This window comes from Eublepharis macularius, chromosome 18, assembly GCF_028583425.1.
Source record: "Eublepharis macularius isolate TG4126 chromosome 18, MPM_Emac_v1.0, whole genome shotgun sequence".
Classification (NCBI taxonomy): domain Eukaryota; kingdom Metazoa; phylum Chordata; class Lepidosauria; order Squamata; family Eublepharidae; genus Eublepharis; species Eublepharis macularius.
Genome location: NC_072807.1, coordinates 27,230,749 through 27,243,870, shown reverse-complemented (window position 1 = coordinate 27,243,870; position 13,122 = coordinate 27,230,749). Strand labels below are relative to the sequence as shown.

General features: G+C 42.8%; 1 protein-coding gene across 1 annotated transcript in view; it reads right to left on the bottom strand.

Annotated features, from left to right (window-relative positions):
* ATP8B4 (ATPase phospholipid transporting 8B4 (putative)) overlaps window positions 1–13,122 on the bottom strand; it is a 74,683-nt gene that overhangs the window by 57,875 nt on the left and 3,686 nt on the right.

Sequence of the window (13,122 nt, the reverse complement as noted above, 5' to 3'; positions counted from 1 at the left end):
AACTGGAAGTACCAAATCAAATCTCTGTATTTTTAATTTATATTTTTATAACAGACCTCTGAATAATACAAATAGAAACACTACATTTTTATTCTGCTTTTTGACTAAAAGTCACAAGAATCAAAACTTAATACAAATGACAAAGTTTTGATTCCTTGAGGGAAAAGGTTCTCAGTCGGATTTGGGGGGGGGGACGGGACCTGGCTGTTTCTTTTTTGCCAGCAACAGTGGCAGTACATTGGAAGGAAGGAGTTCTCAGCTACAGCTGCATCCAGGCAGAATGGAAGGGACTACCTCAGTGTTAACCACGGTTAGCTTTTTAATCAAACTGGAAGCTGCCTTTACAACCATACTTAGCACTATCGTTGATGCTAGCAGGGTGAGGGAGTGTGAAAATTCAGGAGATGAGAGGAGAAGGGACTATATAAGCTCACAATACGCTTCCAATCTCCTATTCAAGAGACTATTAGCGTTATGCATATATGCAAGACAGACCAACAGTGAAACAGGGCATATTTCTCTGTAACTAGTATTTCAGCTACGTACAACCACCAACTGGTTATTTTCCAATTTAATGATATCTCTGGCTTTGACATTCATCCATTTTTCATTCTGCAACCTACAGTGAAGGGAAAAATAAATGTTACATATCAAACTCATTTAGCAATATGTTTTGTTTTCTTTAATATGCATCTACTAAGGAACTTCAATAAACCTCAGGGATGTGCGCACCAACCTATAAAGAGGCTAAAAGGAATACAAAAAAGAAAGAAAATTAATGTATTGTCGAAGGCTTTCACGGCCGGAGAACGATGGTTGTTGGGGGTTTTCCGGGCTGTATTGCCGTGGTCTTGGCATTGTAGTTCCTGACGTTTCGCCAGCAGCTGTGGCTGGCATCTTCAGAGGTGTAGCACCAAAAAGAGGTGCTACACCTTTTGGTGCTACACCTCTGAAGATGCCAGCCACAGCTGCTGGCGAAACGTCAGGAACTACAATGCCAAGACCACGGCAATACAGCCCGGAAAACCCCCAACAACCAAAGAAAATTAACTTTATTTTTAGTCCTTTTTTTTTTGCTAATTTATTCGTTTTGCACACTGGAAACCAGCTGAAAAATGTATCCAACTTTGAGCAATTCCCTGGGCTATCACATGAGAAGGTCATTCGCCTTACACATTTGAAGACCTTCTTTTCTTTAATAGCAATCCAAGTACATGCCGTTCTGGAAAACTTTCAGTTGCAACATTTTCATCTACAGCCAGTATACCATGAGCTTTACGTATCTATTCTCTTCTGCATTTTATCTGTCTTAAAGAAGAAACCTGTAACTGTATGCAGAAAACTCAGCCTAGCTCCTAGTTTATTTTTTTAATCCACCAGGGTTTTTTTCCAATCGGAATGGGACAGTTTATGAAAATAAGTCTTTCCAGCATAGAGGTGGACACGGACTGGGAAAAGACCATAGGCCGACAGTCCATGGTCTGTGGATTTTCATGGACCAGATGGACCACAAACTTCCACAAACTGCGGACAGTTTGTGGGTTCATGGGGCCACTTCAGGGGCCTGGAGCAAGGGGGGATTAAAGCACTCCTGGCATGACTTGCAAGTGGCAGGAGCACTTTAACCCCCCTTGCTCCAGCTGACTGGTGGGGACTTCCCTGCCAGTCATCTGGATTAAGGGGGGTTAAAGTGCTCCCAGCGCCGCTTGCAAGCGGTGCGGGGAGCGCTTTAACTCCCCCTTGCTCCAGCTGACTGGCAGGGACTTTCCCGCTGGAGCAAAGGGGGGTTTAAAGTGCTCCCCACAGCGCTTGCAAGCGCTTTAAACACCAGGAGCACTTTAACTCCTGCCAGTCAGCTGGAGCAAGGGGGGGTTTAAAGCACTCCCTGCACCACTTGCAAGCGGCACTGGGAGCAGTTTAAACTTTAAAAAAATGGACCAATGGACCATAGACCAGCAAAAAGGTGCTGGGTCTGTGGGAAATGGGTGTCTCCACAACCCACCCGTTCATGAACAACGAACTGGCCCAGTCTGTGTGAAATTTAGGTCCATTTTTCAGTCTGCCCATCTCTATTCCAGCAATGCCTGACTGCATGGTTTTTAAAACAACATTATTGATAGGACTACAGCTACTGAAGTTTTTTTTTAAATTAAACAGGCCTATGGAAGGAGTACAGGTGAACCTATTGGACAGCTAAATACAAGGATAATCCAAAAGCCAGTCACCATAAGGTAAGCTAGAGAGTAGTTCCTACAACACACATTTTTCTGATAACCTAAAAATCACCCTGCTGAAGGCATTAGAAATTGTTTCTTCTGATGCTGATCTCAGCTGACAGGCAAGTTCATGTAGGAGCAGGAACTCCTCTGGCGCAACTAAGTCCAAACACTGACACTAACTTTGCAACCATTAATACCAGAAAAAGTTTTAGAAGTAACACCACCACCACTAGAAGATAAGTTTGGGCAACTGAACTTCTTGTATTCAAGCCCCATTTATTTTTGTCACATTTTCTATCTACCACATATTTATCCCACCCACTCTTCCTCCAAGGAGCTCATGGCAGAGAGCCAATGTGGTGTAGTAATTAGAGTGTTGGACTAGGATCTGAGAGATTCAGGTTCAAATCCCTACTCTGCCATGGAAGTTCCCTGCGTGACTCTGAGCCAGTCACACTCTCTCAAGCCTAACCCACCTCACAGGGTTGTTGTAAGGATAAAATTGAAGAGAACAATGTAAGCCCCTTTGGGTTCTCATTGGGGAGAAAAGGCTGGGAAAGAATGAATGAATGAATTTCCTTTTCCCTATTTTAGTCTCTGTATGAGAGAAGGATACTTGGTCCAAGGTCACCAAGTTAGTTTCATGGCAGAGTGGGGAGTTGAATCCAAGACTCTGTAGTCCAACACTAATACACCAGACTGGTGAATCAACCACACAGTGAGATCTCTCTATGGAATTATGCCAGGGGATTTATCACAAAGCAGAACCAGAGAGCAAATCGACCAAGCCAAAAGTATGGGAGATGGTAGTCAGAAAATCCAGTAGGTACTGAAGTGCTTCAGAAGGCAAGATTTCACCATGACCACTGCCACACGATGGTTTCATCCATTACAGTGGGGGAGGACAATACAATCTGAACACAAGCTACAGACAGGATTTGATGTTTATACTTCTTTTGTAAATGCTCCTGGAAGCCAAATCAAGTGCACAGATGGCTAATCAAGAGTGAGCCTTAGAAACTTTTTGCAAAAAAACCACAGGCTTAAAAAAAAAACTTGCACCTACCACCACTGCACCATCCCTCTTGGGCAACCCAACAGTGTTCCTTTGTGCATCTCTGCATGTTTTGCAGCTATATGCACCACAATGTTACTTGGTGCATGGCATAACTAGGGGTTTTTTTTTTAGATTCAAACAAACATTCTGCTCTCTCTTGACCTTCTCTAGCCCAAGATGATTGGATAAAAAGACTCTCTTGGGGTTTCTGGATGGCTAATCTAACATAGCCTTGTGCATTTCTACCAGGGTTGGTCAGGCTATTCCCTTCCGTAGGGAACTGTATGTATTGTTTTCTAATACTGTCTGAAAGTCCTGCATTCTTAAAAACATATACTGTGACTGTGCTGGTAAACCATATTTCGCATCAGTTTCTTAGTCACATGAAAAGCAAACTGGGCCCTGTTATGGTTAAGAAGTTTCCAACGGTTCTTCTTAGACAGTCTGAGGTCTTTCTACACTTTATGTTGCTGCAAACCCAGACTAGCGACTGTGTTAACACTTGATACGGACCAGCAATTAATCCTGGCTCTCCAATTAGCAATCATGAACGAAGAGTTTCTCGTTCGCACATGACGCGAAATTTGTAGAATGTAAGCGAATGAGTCATCACAGCTGTATACAGAATTTTAAAGGTCTGTGTTTGTTACAGCTGTTGAATGTTAACATTATATTTATTATCTTAAATCCTATTTTAAACAAATTAAATCTCAGACAATCACTGGTTCCTTTATTGCTAAACATTCTATTTGACATGATCTAAAAATAAAATAAAAATTCCATTTAAAGAAATATTATCTTTCCCAAATGCAATGCCGTAAACAACAATCTTTTGTTTCCAGGCCCTTCCCCGAAACTATATAAGAACAGCAACAAATGAACTAAACCAGTATCTTACTGGTCCACCTCTACTTAGACTAACTATCAGAGACAGAGACACAAATACTTGTGGAGGCCCAGAAGTAGCCAAGCCACAGACCTATCAGGGGAACAGAAAGTCATCCTCATAGTTTACCATACAAGGGCAATGGTGCTGTCAGCCACTCAATGTTTCTTAAGATTTTGCATACGCCTTATTAATGCTGTCTTGTGTATAATAAAAAAGTTGAGCATTAGTATTGTCAATTATCAAGCCTACCAGGAAAGAGGTTTGTAGAACTGTCTTCTGCTCCGACAAAAGAAAGGAAAAGTACAAGATGGCAGTCTTTCTGGATCCTATTTATTCGAATTTCACTTTCACAATACATTGGATATATTAATTGCAAATATAATGACACCAAAGTTAATGAATCAGCTGCTTTTCATTACTGCTGACTATGGGACTTACATGTGTCGCTAATAAAAACCGCATATTTGCTGTGGCATTGATGTTAAGGCATTCTTCAGCAGAGGCCAAGAAGGGTGTCTTTGGCATCAGTTCTGCTAACTACTTGCCACCATGTCCATATTTTCTTGGCTCATTCACACCTTGTATGTATCACTCTCACTGTTTCGATGCTCCATAGCGTCGCATTCTACATTCAGCTGCATCCTCTCTGCATGATGCAGAGTTTAAGGCAATGGTAGGTGAAATGACCAGAGCTAGGTCTGTGGTGTGTGATTTGTTTCATATATGCAAGCTATCAGCGGGTAAGAACTTACTGGTGATCCCTAGCCCTAAGATCACTGGAAGTCTTATTACATGAAGTAAGTTTGGCCAAGCAGTGTTAACTCCTCCAAAGCCATCCAGTAAGCTTCCAGTCTGAGCCCGGGTCCCCTGGGCCAAAGTCCAGCATTCCATCTTGCTGGAGACTGTGAAATTCCATTAAAAGACCAGATGACATAAGGCAATTGAAACACCATGTTCACTCTAGAGATGAATGCTATTATCTTGTGCACGTCCAACATGTACAGCTTTCCTTGGTAACTATTGCTCAAGCCAACGTGAAATCTTAATTTCTGTCCCTGATGAATCCCAACGTCAGTCTGCAAGACCAGTTATCCATGTAGTTTGCTAATACAGACATTTATTTAAGCTGTGGAAGCTTTATACTCACATTAATATAGCTGTTCATAATTTATATTGCCATCTTTATTTGCAATACGCATTAGCATGTAGATGAGAAACAACAGCAAGACAGAAATATTAGTTTCTTAATCTAGTTACTGTTTGGTTGGTTAACTGTGAGATAGAGGAAATCCCCTTCCTTCCCCCTCCCCACAAAATGTGGTTTCCAGATAAAGAATATTTTATTTCTCTTCATTTCATTCTTCAAGAAGTTTAAAGGACCTTCTGTGATGCTTCCAGGCACAGATTACACTCTCATCTGCTCAGGCCAAACTACACTTTACGGTAGACTTGAATCTGCTGCCAAAACCAACATCTCCATGTCCAGGTTTTTTGCCCATTACATGCAGTCTCAGTTGTTCTGCGACATGACATCACACCAAAAGCAAATCTGGCCATTTTAACAGCCTAGGACAGCGATGGAGAACCCATGGCACGGGTGCCACAGCTGGCACGCAGAGCCCTTTCTGTGGGCACGCGAGCTAAGTCGTCGATCGCTAGGTCCAGGGCTCATTTGGAGGGGGAATGCCAGCAACGGCGTTCCAGTAGCTCTGAGCAGAGATCACATGGTTTTGGCCCTGCCCACGTGATTCCTTTTCCTCAAGGCTGCCTCCCTGCTGCCCGTCTCTTTAGCAGCAGGAAGCGGAGGCAGCAGCGAGGCTGCTGGGGCTGGCTTTCTAAAGAAGAGTAAGCTGCTTTGATTTAACTTGCTGTACTTTCAGTCATGGCTCTTGAACAAGTGAGAGAGAGAGAGAGAGAGAGAGAGAGCTTGCAAGCAGGGCTGCTGGTCTAAAGAAGGGCAAACTGATTTGATTTAACTTGCTTTACTTTCAGTCGTGGCTCTTGAGTGAGTGAGTGAGTGAGTGAGTGAGTGAGTGAGTGAGGGAGGGAGGGAGGGAGGGAGGGAGGGAGGGAGGGAGAGAGTGCTTGCAAGCAGGGCTGCTGGTCTAAAGAACGGCAAACTGCTTTGATTTAACTTGCTTTACTTTCAGTTGTGGCTCTTGAGTGAGTGAGTGAGAGAGAGAGAGAGAGAGAGAGAGAGAGAGAGAGAGAGAGTGCTTGCAAGCAGGGGTGCTGGTCTAAAGAAGGGCAAACTGCTTTGATTTAACTTGCTTTACTTTCATTCGTGGCTCCTGAGTGAGTGAGAGAGAAAGAGAGAGAGAGATTTTAATTAGTTGGGACAACTGTATGAGTTGTTTTTTCTTAACTAAAACCTCAGTATTCAGGTTTAATTGCAGTGCTGGCACTTTGAAATAAATAAGTTGGTTTTGTGTTGCAGTTTGGGCACTCAGGCTCAAAAAGGTTCACCATCACTGGCCTAGGACCTAGCCAGGCCCAGCAGTACTGCAGGAACCACTTGGCTCAGACTCAGAGCTAAGCTACAAGTGACGCCTGACACAGGTTGGACACTTGTCAACTTCCCTCAAGTTTTGATGGGAAATGTAGGCATCCTGGTCTTGCAGCTTGGCTCTCCATTTAATTGAAGTTTACAGAGCGGCAGTCTATGCGAGGGAGAACATGCGGTCGGAAGGGGAGCGCAGGCGTCAGCCTTTTGCTGGGTGCCCCCCTTCCCCTCCGCAAGCCTACACCCATTATTGTCACCCTTGCTGGCTGGGTTCAAAACAAATAGGCCCTGCAGCTTTGCTATTGTTTTTACATATTTATGATGTAAATCCACTCTGAGCCCACTTGCGGGGAGAGCGAACTATAAATTTAATTAATTAATTAAAACGTGAACATTTAAACAGTATCTAGAATAATATATTAAATGATTTGATAATATATAAAACAATTCAATTCATATAAACACTCAGCACCAAAACCAGGGAGGACCAATAACAGTTATTAGCGGTATGTCAAATAAAAGAAACATCCTTAAAGATGGTAACAAACCAGTTCAATTACGCCTCTATTTCCTCACAGAGGTAGATTAAAACCCTTCTTTCTTCTACTAAAGCAGCCTCAACAAAAAACTGGGATTCTTTTCAGCAATATTCTTAATTATGGAGTAATCAATACTGTTTATTATTAAATTCACCATTTAAAATGCTGGATCTCCTAGTATCTTATCTAGTTAAGCCATTGTCATGGGACTTATTTTTTTTAAATAAATATATGCGAAGGCTGTAATTCTATACACAAGTCCCACTGCGGGATTTAATTTTGAGTGAACAGGGCTGGGATATTAAGATAGCAAAATCCAAGCCAAGGGAAGGACATCGCAAATTTGAATCATCTTTGTAAATAACGTTCCAAAAAATTCCTTATTATTAAGATTTAATAAAAGCAGTATTCTACCATGACTTTTATTGACAGTACAAGAAATGAAACTTTGCCCAAGCCAATAGAATGAGGTAATAATTTGAGTATTTACATCTGGCAGCAATCTATACAGCTCCCAGTTTCATGGAGCTAGGGCTATAGACCAAAGCTTATGCGGAGAAGACTTAACATGAACAGGCTAATGGAAACCACAAAGTAAAGTTTCTTTTAAAGAACGAAACCCAAAATATAATACCAAAGACATATATTTCAAATTCAAATATACCCCTCACCCACATTATCCCTGGCAGAAAAATCAGGACCATTCGTATGCATGCACACACAATACACCTCTATTTTATACAGGTCAGAGAATCCAATAGAATTTCTTCTCCTAAGAACATAAGACGAGCCCTGCTAGATCAGATCAGTGGTCCATCAAATGCAGCATCCTGTCTCACACAGTGGCCAATCAGTTACCTAGGGAGCCAAAAACAGGATGTAGAGATCCAGGCCTGCTGTTGCCTCCTGGCAGTGGTATTCAGAAGTTTACTGGCTGCACAGTGTAATGGATAGAATATTGGACTAAGACCTGGAAGACCAATTTTCAAATCCCCACTCTGTCACGGAAACTTCCCGGGTGACCTTGGGCCAGTCATATACTCTGAGCCTAACTTACCTCCCAGGGTTGTTGTGAGGATAAACGGAAAGAATGGTGTAAGTTGCTTTGGGTCCCTACTGGGGAGAAATGTGGGGTATAAATGAAGTAGATAAAGTAGATAAATAAAAAACGTGGTGATTCCCTTTAGTCACCATGGCCAGTAGCCACTGATAGACCTATCCTTTATGAATCTGTCTAATCCCATTTTAAAGCAGTCTATGCCTGTGGCCATCACTATATCCTCTAGCAGCAGATTCCACATTTTAACCACTTGTTGAGTAAAGAAGTATTTCCTTTTGTCCTTCCTTAATCTACTGCCCATCAACTTTATTAGATGCCCTTGAGTCTGGTCTGGGATATGGAGAAAAAGCTCTCTGTCTACATTCTCCAATGAAGACTAGGGCTGCAGAGGCAGGCAATGGCAGACCACCTCTGTTAGTCTCTTGAAAACTCCAGCAGGGGTTGCTATAAGTTAGCTATGACTTGAGGGCATTCGATTTATATACCGCCCTTCAGGATGACTTAACACCGACTCAGAGCAGTTTACAAAGCATGTTATTATACCCACAACAACAAACACTCTGTGAAGGGGGTGGGGCTGAGAAAGCTCCTAGAAGCTGTGACTGACCCAAGGTCACCCAGCTGGCTTCAAGTGGAGGAGCAGGGAATCAAACCCGGTTCTCCAGATTAGAGTCCCGTGCTCTTAACCACTACACCAAACTGGCTCTCCGCCATATTAGAATTCAGGGTCACCCAATGCAATTGACCATGAGTTGGGGAACTAACATAAGTAAGCATTGTAGGGCATATATATATAGAGAGAGACAAATTTATGAAGGTGCTTTATACTGAATCAAGCTCAGTGTTGTCTATTGGCTATGGTTCTCCAACTTCTGCCACCCAGGACCTTTGCACGAGAGGCCTCACTATTTTCATTACATATCTATATTCCACTTTTCCCCGCAACGGGAAACCAAAGCAGCTTACAACATTGTTCTCTTCTTTGTCCCCACAACCACCACTCTGTGAGGCAGGTTAGACTGAGAGTGAACGACGGCCAGGGTCACCCAGCAAGCTTCCATGGCTGAGCGGGGGTTTGAAGGGGGCCACCTTGATCCTAGTCCAGCACTCTTTCCACTGCATCCTCACCTTGACGAACAGGCTGTTCAAACGCACAACACAAACTGTGTCAAGGATGGAAAGGTTCCGCAGCGGCAGCCTCCAGAAGAAGAGGACTGTCCCAAAGAAGAGGTCAGCCAAAACCAACCATACCTAGTCTTCACAAGGGCCCTCTTCAACCTCCGGCCTCGTATAACCCTGGGCACAAGAAGGAGAGCTTGCAAAGACCAGACAGCGTTACATGGGCTACACTAGTATACAGCTGTGAGACACTTGGAAGAAATTTCACAAGACTTCCTACTCTCGTGAGAGATAGTATCATTTGTGGGAGCGGCCTTCAACAAACCCAGCAAGAGATTACACCTTTTCCCTTCATGGGACAAAGCATCCTTCCATGCTACCCGAAGCCAAGTGTAATTGTTTCCCATAATAAATTGGGAGTGGGGGCTGCTAACCTTAACTTGATGCTCAGCTATACATGACTGATCTAAATCTACTTCTTTATCATGTCAATGACATATTTTTATTTATGTATTATTCATCAGAGAAAGGGTGGGATAAAAATGCAACAGCTTGCTAGAGATAGCTAGATTATATAGACAGAGAAAAATCACTTCAATTGCCAAGAGATTTTTGAAGGCTAACAGTAGACATCAATTACTTAGGAAGTTTTCAAAATTATGTTCATTTAGGGTGGGGGGGGGACGACTTATGCCATTTGGATTTGTGCATGCAAATTAATCATATCGCAGATCTGGGAGGTGATTGTGTTTGTTTTTTAAAATGTAGCTTTGGCAAACTAACACTTAGGACCCTGCATTGTACTCTGTACCGAAGAGGAAAAACTGGACATCATTCAGAACAGAAATGACTAGTATGCTGAAAAGGAATGATTTATTAGGGGGCTGGAAACCAAAAATGCTAACAAATGTATATTTTGGCTAAGCTTTGATGAGGGTGTGGATGCAGCATCTGTAATGATTTGAAGGGACAAGTGACAGAACAAGGGACTGAGATTTAAAAAATAATAGACGAAACTGAGGGGGAGGGGGAATAAGCCACAATGGCAGAAAAAAGAATTCTGGCTTCAGAACTCTTAGCGCTGTTGAATAATGGTTATGAAACTTAGTGGCAACTACAAGTAAACAGAGTTGTTGTGCTTCTCATGCTTTTAGAGAGAAGCAGAACTATATCAACGAATAAACTCTTCCCCATCATTTCTTTATTCCAAATGTATATACTTGTGTGTGTCACTATAAATGGACCAAGAGCAGTACAAGGGTAACAGACCCCAAATTTAGGGAACCTCAATCAGTCAATCACATACCCCTACAGCAGCATTTCCTGAAGTCTTGAAAACTGAAGAATACATTCTTGTTTACTTAAAACTAGAGGCACACTTCATTTTTATACCCAAAGAATCAAGTAAGAGTAAAAATGACTCACAAAAGACCACCCACCTACTGTATTTCCTTATGAGTCATTGTTCCAAAAGTGATCCCCGATCCAGATCAGTAACTCATGCAGAGATGCAACAGGCCAGCCACCTCTGAGAGCAGGTATTTTGTTCAGATTTGCTTCAAAGGTGATTCAGAAAACCATTCCTACTCAGTCAATAGGGGAAACAAATTACTGACTCCAAGCAGAGGCTGATTGGAAGCAGGCAAAAGCAGAACAAGTGATGAACACAGATATGCAACAAGCAATACATAAAAGACCGCCTTTAGTTCCCACTGTATTATTGTTCATTTAATTATGTATCTTGGGATTTCACCTACCATGCTCCAATTCCAAAAAACTGAGTATTAATTTTCAACTGAAAAGATGACATTTTTCTAAGGCCAAGGTATACGTTTTCCCACACCTATCCAAGTTCAAGTCCCACACCTACACAAACAATAAGATAATCCAGTTCTGAATTTTTTTCACATTGTCCTGATTATTATGATACTAACCAGCGCTGGAGTTTAAGTAAATAGGACCACCCCCTCTGCTGTTACAGTAGTGCTTATGGAAACCATGTGTCTGGCATCAGAGTAATAAACTGCAAAAAGCAGTGATGGCTAGGCCTGCCACCTTCTTTTCTGGCAAGGCACCTGTGCCTTGCAGAGCTGCACAGCAACCAGAAATTTAAAAGTGAGAATATACATTTTTTCCCCTATTAGGTTGGAGACTCAGTTTGGAGCAGAAAAACTGGTGGTAAGGAGAGCCGGAGCTTTAGTGTACCTTTAAGACATTGGGAGGGGGGGAGGGGTTGGTTCAGAGTTAAAGCATCTGCTTTGCATGGAGAAGGTCCCATGTACAGTCCCCCCAACATTTCCTGTTAAAGTATCTCGGGGGTCAAGCTACAATTCCCTGCAATCACACAACAGTTCTGGGGAACTGCTGTTAAAAAATACAGAAGAGCCTAAACCGTCTCAGAATGCCTCTGCAGGAGGATAAGGGGCTCCTCCCTCCCGCCTCAAGCTGTTTCCCCCTACCAAAATAGTACAGGAGGGAGGTTCCCCCCCCATTTTTTCTGCTCCACATGGACTATTCTGTGCATATGAAGCAGTAAAAACAGGGAGGGGGAAAATGGCTTGAAAGGGGAAGGAGTAGCCCCTTCCCCCCCCCCCCCGCAGAGGCATTCTGAGGCCATTTGGGCTCTCCTTTATATTTTAACAGCCATTCCCCAAAGCTGCTGTGTGGCTGCAAGGAATCCTGGTCATCTCTCTTGACCCTCGAGTAGGTGCTGTTGAGAAACCCTGGAGAGCTACTGAGCACACAGTATTAGATGGATAGATAAATGGTCCATCAAGGTATAAAGTACATATTCATATATGGTCAAGGGGTTAAGCTCTCTGCTCAAAATTCCTTTCGACCCAAAACTGCTTTTCTTAGAGGAAAAAAAACCCCAGGGTGTTGGGACTCTCTTACAAACACTTACTCCCAACAGGGAGTTAGTTTACAGGCAGAAACTTATTTCCTTCATCATCTCAACATCAGGCCATTTGGAGAAGTCCCACAACTGAGAATTATTGTCTGCCAGCATATATTAAGGGCTGGGTGTGGGATGGACTCTTAGCATAGATCCTGGTCCCTTTTAACATCAGCCTGACATGGCGTAATTTAGCAGACGAAGTTGCTCCTGGCATGGAGATGAGAGGCAAGAATCAGTATTTGGTGGGGACCCACAAAGTTATGTAGAGGAGAGAAGGATAAGTTCCCAGAAAGTGTGTCCTAAGGACAGCAGCCACATACCCTGTTTAAATCTTTGAACTTTGAAATTTTACTGCCCAGGTTTCTGCTGAAAAAGGCTCAGTCTGATTATTTCCAAGCCCTCCAGTGTTTACAGACTGTGAGCTACCATGGAAGATTAAGGTCAAGAGGATCATTGAAAGAAGAGGAAGGTAAAGAGGAGAGAAGAAAAGAACAAAGAAGAGTGGTTTTGAACTGGTCCCATGACTGAATGAATGGAAAGAACTGAATTGACTGATCTTGAGGTGAGAATCAATCTATCCAAAGCCTTTTTAAAATCCCACCCAACAGCCAGGTGGCCACATTTTGTACCAACAGAAGCTTCCAAAGGCAAGCCCACATAAAGTCCCTTGCATCTCAGTTAACAGTGTGAATTCTTCTAGCCACATGGCATGCATGCATGCACACATGCACATGCGCGCACACACGCACACACTCTACAATACAGGGATACTACTACAGACCTACCTTGCAGGGTTATTTCAATGGCTGATATATTTATTTATTTTGTTTACTTCAT